Raw genomic sequence first — 8,081 nt, forward strand, 5'->3', positions numbered from 1 at the left:
ATCAATTCATCAAGGGTTAAGGGATAATTCGCAGCGGCATTGCGGCGTCACGTGGCCGCCGATTATTGCTCGCGAAATGAATCGTAAATTTTCCATATACAAAGGGAGAGAGATGGGTTGGGTTGGAGGAACCAAATACGGTGGTTTTGAATTCGCAGGAATGGAAAATATAGAGGTGAGAGGAAAAATTTCGCGTTGCGTGCAATATAAATTGGCGAACTGTTGTGCTGGATATGGTGGATAAACGTTTTAATCGCGATGTTAACCTCAGCCTGGTGTGGGAGGGGGCGGCTCCTTTTCCTTTTTCTTTGTCGGATTATCTTCGTAAGCGACGACACTTTTAATCAGATGGAATTGTAAATATTTGTACGTTTGGTGCATAGGTGCGTGGCGGTTCGCCTCGTTGAAAGAAGAAGCGGCTTCTTAATGCTATCGTTTTGTACCCGCCGACCGGTTATTTGCTACTGTAATTAAGCGTGTGATAAGTTTGGTGGGTGAAAAAATATTGTTAAATTTATTTTCGGGATGGAATGTAGGAGGGAAAAAAGAATGAAAGTAATAAGAAGTTTTGGTTTTTTTTAGGGATTTTTTTATTATAAATTTATTTATCGATTCAATCAAAACGTCGTGTATATAATTTACAACGTAAGAAAGAAAATATTTGATCTTGAATAATAAATACATCATCACTTTAGATTTTTAGGAAATTAATAATAAATCTGATTCTTTAAGGAAATTAAATTTAATTTAACTAAATTTAACTTCATCCTTAAAATATTCTAAATAAATATGCAACAATATTGTGTGTTTCTGTATGTTGAGTACACATGTTGGCATATTGTTGATGATTTTTTTCACAAATTTTCGAGCTCATCAATGTTTTACAATAGTTTAACACTTGTTCGAGATACGATGCATCATACAAATCCCGTATAAAATGAAATCCCTTAAGCTATTGGATTACGAGACACAACTGCTGTTCAATATCAAGATGTCAGAACACGATACGTACAATGTTAATCTCGTGCTCGCAAGGTCGGTCCAATCATCGTCGCTGGACGTCGTCGATTTAATCCCGCGAAATCTCGTCCTGTCTTGTAATACTGATCGACCAGACGTCCTCGCAAAAACGAGTCGAATGTAATTAAGATATTAATAACTCGTTCACGAGAATAGCGGGAATCTGCATCGGGTGGCCTTGGATCGAGTGGGAACGATTCCATGCGAATCGAATCAAGCTGTTCGCGTGTCATCGAGAGAACCACTCTCGAATTTTGTTAATCGAATATAATGGCGTACCTCTGAAGAATCGTTTCCCAAAAATTAATTAATCCACGTGATCGTTTACGGGCGTCGAGACGAAATTATTTTCATGGGAAAAATTATAAAATTATGGATTTTTTTTTTTATGAAATTGCTTGAGGAAATTGATTAGATTGAAGGGATAAGTGATGGAAGTCACAAATGGAACGTTAATCGAATAATCGATTTTGAAAAATTAATCCATGATCGTAAGAGATGATCGAGATGAAATTACGAGGAAATTGCTGTTTCTTGATTGAATGGAGATCGAGATACTTTTTTTTAATAAACCTTTATATACAAGGTTTAAATTTATGTTTATTATTCGGTAAGATTATATTACATTAATATTCGGATGAGATATTATCTGTTATTTGTTACTTCGTACACGAAAGTAATTATTTAAATATGTTGTTCCTTGTAACATGTGAAAGTATAAATCTCTCATTCTTGAAACGAGCATAAATGCATGCTACAAGATTTTTATCTTCAGTGATAATATTAAATCTTTCTTTCCTTATTAATTTATAAGATTTTGATTAAGAAATTCTTAATTCTAATCTCTTAATGCTTAAACTATGAATTCAGTTTTTATCAAATCAATCCATTTTAAGCATAAATAAATACCAAGCATGTTAATTAAAATAAACCATTCAGGTAAGAATTTAAATGTTTAACAGTTATTTTAGAAATTCTAGAATTCCAGGAAGTATGGAAATTAATAATCTTTCGATTCTGAAATTTGTCAATAGAAACAATTTATAGCTATATATGTACATTCATTTCATTTTAAAGTCAGCATTGAAGATACCATCGTTGAAGAGAAATAATATAGCGTAATTTTCACTCTATATACGTCTTTTAAATCATCATTTTACACATTTTTATGTTCTCGCGAATAAATTTTTTCTCCCCCTTCCTCCGCAAAACCAACCAGATACACATAGTTGACGCGTATTTCGAAACTTTACACTGCCATTTTTTCTCACCGAATGAAGTTTATGAAGCTATAAAATACCCTGAAACTCCTCCTCCAAGACATTATCCTTTTAATTTTACAACGTACACATTATATGTAATTATTCACGGTCGTTATACGCTTGCAAGTGGCCAAGCAAATCTCTTTCGCATGTAACATGTTTAAATTTCAATGCGTTCCCTCCCCTCCCCTCCCCCCTCGATAACGATGCACGAGCTCGACAAAATTTTATTTCAATTAGCCTAAATTTTCGTCGAATCCCAAAACGACGAAGTTGAAATTTTCGTTCAACATTTTCGATGAAATTTCACCTCTAATCAACGTAAAACCGCAGAATAATGCCTGTGGTCGTGACTCGAATTTCCAGAGTTGGGAAGTGTTCGTGAACTTTCGTACTACTAGTATCGTTTTGCCCCTATTAAAACAATTCAATTTTGCGAATAATATCATTTCACCAGCACCATTAAAACCGTTGGTAATCCTCTGGTAATCAGGAAGGGAGGGGGACTTCGAATTATAAACCATTTAAAATTGAGAGAAAGAGGGAGAGAAAGAGAGAAAATTCGAGTGAGATCAACCATTTAAAATTACACGAGATTCATTGCACCGCCGCTTGTATTACGAATGCTACTACCGATTTCGAATCTGATAGCTGTTTTTCTTTTATTCATGGCACGGGTAGGTTGAGTCATTACTTTGTCCAGTTTAGCAAATCTCTCGATGTACATACGAACTTATTCATTTCGAATACAAACATGGAAATTTAAACGATAAATTGTTTGGCATATATTGATGGGTAATTTCGAGAGAGGGAGAGAATATCTTATTTTAAAGTATTATATAAATTATTTTAGAAACAGAAAAATAAAATTTTGTATTATCTTTTTCGAAGAAGTATATACGAAATTTTATTTACGAAATTTACAACACTTTGTTGTATTATTTAAATGCATGTATACTTCTTTTTTTATTTAATAATTTATTCATTAATATCGCGTTAATTTAAAAAAGCGAATAACTTGGATTGTCATTTCTTGATCATTCTACTCATCATATACAAGCGCACACTTCTAGCTGTTTCCTTTGCGTTGAAATTCACTTTGATGATACAAAGAAGCGACACTACAGAAGGGACAAAAGGAAATTCGCCTGGGGCCTGAAGGCGATATCAGAACAAACGCTCGAGCATTGGGAGAAACGGTGTATTAGTGATGAAAAGGGAGCACTTTTAGTTTCATTGTGATTAACGTCTAAGCAAACACTACTGTTTCACAAGATTTAAGAACCATCCTCTTCGATTCTTAATATTTTTCACTCGGTCCTCAATCATTTATTTTTTAAAACAAAAATTTGATTCTTAATTTTAAAATTGGCTAAAATTATTTTTTATAATCTAATTTAAAACTTATTAATTGTCACAAATCAGATATATGAAATGTAATCATAATTAGTAATATATTATGTTGCATATTTTATAATAATTTCAATCACTAAGAATACGTTATCATAATCGTGTACAGAGGGTTTTCGTATCTGCTGGGAATTAATTCCAAGATCTATAGATATTAAAATTTGCGGATGATAGCAAATCCTATTGTATGCACATGTGTACATATATACATATTCATATATGTTACATGCATCGTATCCAATATCTTATCTCTCACACGAGATTGCAGGTTTTAGTTAATTTGATCGCTAATTTTATTATAATTACCGTCAAATTTCGCAAGATTACGCAAATTTTATTCGGTTCTTGGTTAATCACGGATACAATTAACCAAAAAAATATTAACTCTCAATACCCATAAATCCAGTCATACCTTCAGAAGAATTGAAAAGAATTCAGAAAGTATAACAAAATATCGAAGATTTGTCGTTCAATCCATCGAATCGAACGTGATGTGAAACTTCCAAATAATCAAAAACAAAAAGAAACGAAGTTAAAGACCTGCATCGCCTTCCATCCATTAAAAAGAAAAATTCCTCCCTTGGGAAAATGACGATCCAAATTTCCAAACAGATCGAAAGCAACGATGAAAAATAAAATAAAATAAAATGATCCCCTACTATCGACTATCAAATACAGAATATCAAAGACTAAAAAAAAAAGAAAAATCTCATCGATGGCAAACAAAGTGGAGGAAAAAGCGGAGCGACTGTTCGTCTTGGGAAAGGTCGGAAGTCGGTGTCAGATCGATGCCGGTGAAAGAAACGCATCCGCGCGAAAGGGGCAGTCGCGTTACAGGCGATGGGATGCGTCTTTATCGGCGGTCGCCGCGGATTGCGCGAGCGCGTGAGCACACGCTCCTGGCACGCACACCGGTAGACACGCGTGAAAGCATCAACGATGGTGGAACACTCCTAGTCCAACTGGGAGAGCAGCTAGAAAGGGGCGAGGGAAAGAGCGAGAGAGAAAGTGCACGCTTGCGCGCGTTCGCGCGAGCGTCGATAAAAGCGAGCGCCGCCGGGCGGAGAGTGCATTTCTCGCGCGCCTTCGAGACCGGCAACCCGGCCGACTCGCCGCCTCCAAACCAGTGCCAGATTTCGAGAATCGAGTTTTTTATCGGAACGATTAATCGCGTGCATTCGAAAAATAAAAAAAAGGAGAAAAAAGGAAACGGATAGAAGAGAATTGCGAGAATTTTTTTTTTTTCGCGATTCGAAACGATTCGCTCGTGATGGACCATTAGTTTTTCTGTGAAAGAGACAAAGGTGTGGGACACAAAGGAAATAAAAGAGTATATATATATATATATATATGCCTTTTGGTGGAAACTGTTGTTCGGTTAGTGTGATTCGTTGTTCCGAAGTGGAAGTGTGAGGGAGAGGAGAATAGAAAAAAAAGAGGAAAAAAGGGGATGAAAAGACGAATCGTGGAGATCGAGCGAAGTTATTAGGTGGAAAGAGGAGTTTGACTGGGACTCGGAGTTATCGAAGTGATTTGATGGATCGGTAGATCGGTGGTGATACAGTTTCCGCGTGTCGATGATCTCGAGGCGTTTATCTGTGCTGTAACAATGGCGGGAATTCTTTGTTGTTGACGCGGCAAGGGGAGGTGATTGGTTCGCGCGACGAGACGATTTACCACGATCCGATCGAAACCGGCTGCCAGGTAAGAAAGTAAATGTAAGCGCGGATGATAGTTGATAAGAAACATTCGATCGATGCGGTAGTCGAGTTTCTTCTGGGGTGTCTAGCTAGGAGATTGATGCGAATTGATGATTGGTTTGGGCCTGGAAACGCGGAGATCCGATTGGTAGATTGGGACGATTGAAATTATCCCCGCGAAATGGGATGAAAGAAACTGTTGCGGTGTTGTTTCGTTTTGCGTTTCAGATTGGATCGTGTAAAATGAACGGTGATTGAAATTATCGAGCGATGCACGATGAAAGAACAATTTTTATTGGTATTGCTTCTTCTTCAGCTTGTACGATCACGCCAAGTTACGGCCTGCGTGTAGGATGATCAACTCTTTTCGTTGGTTTTTGTAATTTTGATTAATGAGACGTTCAGACAGCAGATAAATCATTTTGTTCCGATTTTATTTAATATTTCTTTTTCTCTTTCGTGCTGGTAACTAAGTTTTTCATCGTTTGTTATGCTAGTGGAAGATTTATTTAGTAATCATCATGTATCGTTTATTTTGTAGAAGGATTACAAATACACGATCCTCCAAGTACGAGGGGCCATTTTTCCCACATTGAAGAAACATAGAAAACACCGTTTAAAATTCATGGAACGTAAATCTTCCAACTTCCATGTAAACGGAATTCGGAGCTTTCGAACTAGAAATCCATCAATTTACGCAACTGACATTCCAATCGGAACATCCTGATCCATACTACAAAACACAATCGTTCCATCATAAAATTTTACCCAAAGAATATTCTACTCTTTATCGTAGAATATTAATTGTTATTTTATTACTCTCGAATATATAATTTTATTTATTAAACCCAATTAATATTAATCTTCGTAACCCATTTAAACGCGGAACAATTTTAATTACCTCAACCACTGTAAACAAATTTCCAATTAACATTACAATCATCATCATAAAACCATAATCGATACGTACAACCCGTAAACGAATACCAATAAGATAATCATCCAACGATCCAAAAATCAATTCAAAAATCAAAAAAGAAACTCCACTTTAATCACTCCACGCAACAAAATCTCCAACTCCAGCAACAAGATCATCAATACTCGATTAAACCTCCCCGTTAAACGCCCTTACACACGGAAAACAACACCCAAATAGAAGCATCGATTCGACACGCTCAAGCGATTCGTACGCACGCGATTTGAAAAAGCATCTTATCGAGATACGCGCGTTCCATCGAGCAGGGTTGCTTCCCTCGCTGTCCACCACCCACCCTGATGTCTCGTCACGGATCGTCCCCTCGTAACGAGCGCTTTGAATCGTGGACACGTCGTGTTTCCACGACGTCTCTAAGTGGCGGTCCCGCTTCATTAAATTCTGTTATCCGTCGGAGAGCATTGTGTCCCGCGGTGTTGTCCCGGGGACACCTGGAAGCGGGGAGCAGCGTGTTCCCCGGCGGAATGGGAAACAGGGTTCGCGCGTTATCCCGCAATTATGCGCGTGTTGGAGGTGGGCGTGGCGGAAGAAGAGCGATCCACTCGTTACAGGGGCATTGAAAGACCGAAAAACGCGTATGCGTGGTTGACTCGCGAATCGAGTTACGAGGAGGGTTTGGACGTGGATGTAAACCGGCTTGGTTCGTTTCGTGGAAATATGGCCCGATGACACAGAGGATAAGGGTAAAGGGTGCGGAGGGTGAAAAGAGGAGTTTGATGAATTAGAAATAATTTTTATAATCGAGAAATTACGGCTGATGTTTATTAATTTGGACTCGAACGATTCGGGAATTATTAAACATTAAATTTATCGTTCGAACAGCTAAGGTTCACCGTTCTAACATACCGTGAGTAAAGCAATATTGAAACAAGCTACCAAAGGGATTCCGGACACCTCAAAGAGATCTTGAAAGCGTGAGCCCAAAACCGTTTGCATAAGAAATCTCTTTTACATCTTCCAATCTTACAAGCCTTATCGAATATTTAAATCTCCCGAAGAATCAACACGAGCTTCAAACTTACGACTTATGTATCCACCACGAGTACACTTCACTTCTGACGTCTCATCTAGAACCCGCTCAAAAGATACTTCCCCCGAACAGAGAGAAGAACCGTCTCGGTATCAAACGGAATTTCTTTTCATTTCACATACACAAACTCTTACGCGTATACCCTTAGAACCCCGCATTCCGAAAGACATTCGATCGAAATTCGAATACTCTCCTACACTGCCTATACCTATGTAGTACAGCTACGATCGAGGGAGCAATAAGGCAGCCTGCAATCGGGGGTGGTGGTTCGGCAGGGGGTTGGCGGATGGCTTTGATAAAAGGATGGCGAGCAGGGCGCGGTTTACAAAGGGCGAAAGGAAGGCACAGGTGTGGAGGGGGAGGAGGAGGAGGAAGGACAGGAGGTATCTAGCGGCGCAATTACCTGCCGCCGGAATTACCCACGCGCCTGTGCATCACAATTAATTCGTAATTAAATCCTTTGGCTAGGAGGCGTGGTCCTTTTCACCGGCGTATAGAGAGCTAGCGGCGGGCACCCACGTCCGACCGCTTCGGACCCGAACGAACGACGTCGAGCGTATCGTGGAGTCGGGGTGACAGCCGGAAATAAAGGGCCGGCCGTGCATTAGCGTCGACGGTCAAAGGGTCGCTCGAATATCGACCGAGACGGTCGACAGCGTTAAATT

Source organism: Apis dorsata, unplaced genomic scaffold (genome assembly GCF_000469605.1).
Source record: "Apis dorsata unplaced genomic scaffold, Apis dorsata 1.3 scaffold_177, whole genome shotgun sequence".
Classification (NCBI taxonomy): Eukaryota; Metazoa; Arthropoda; class Insecta; order Hymenoptera; family Apidae; genus Apis; species Apis dorsata.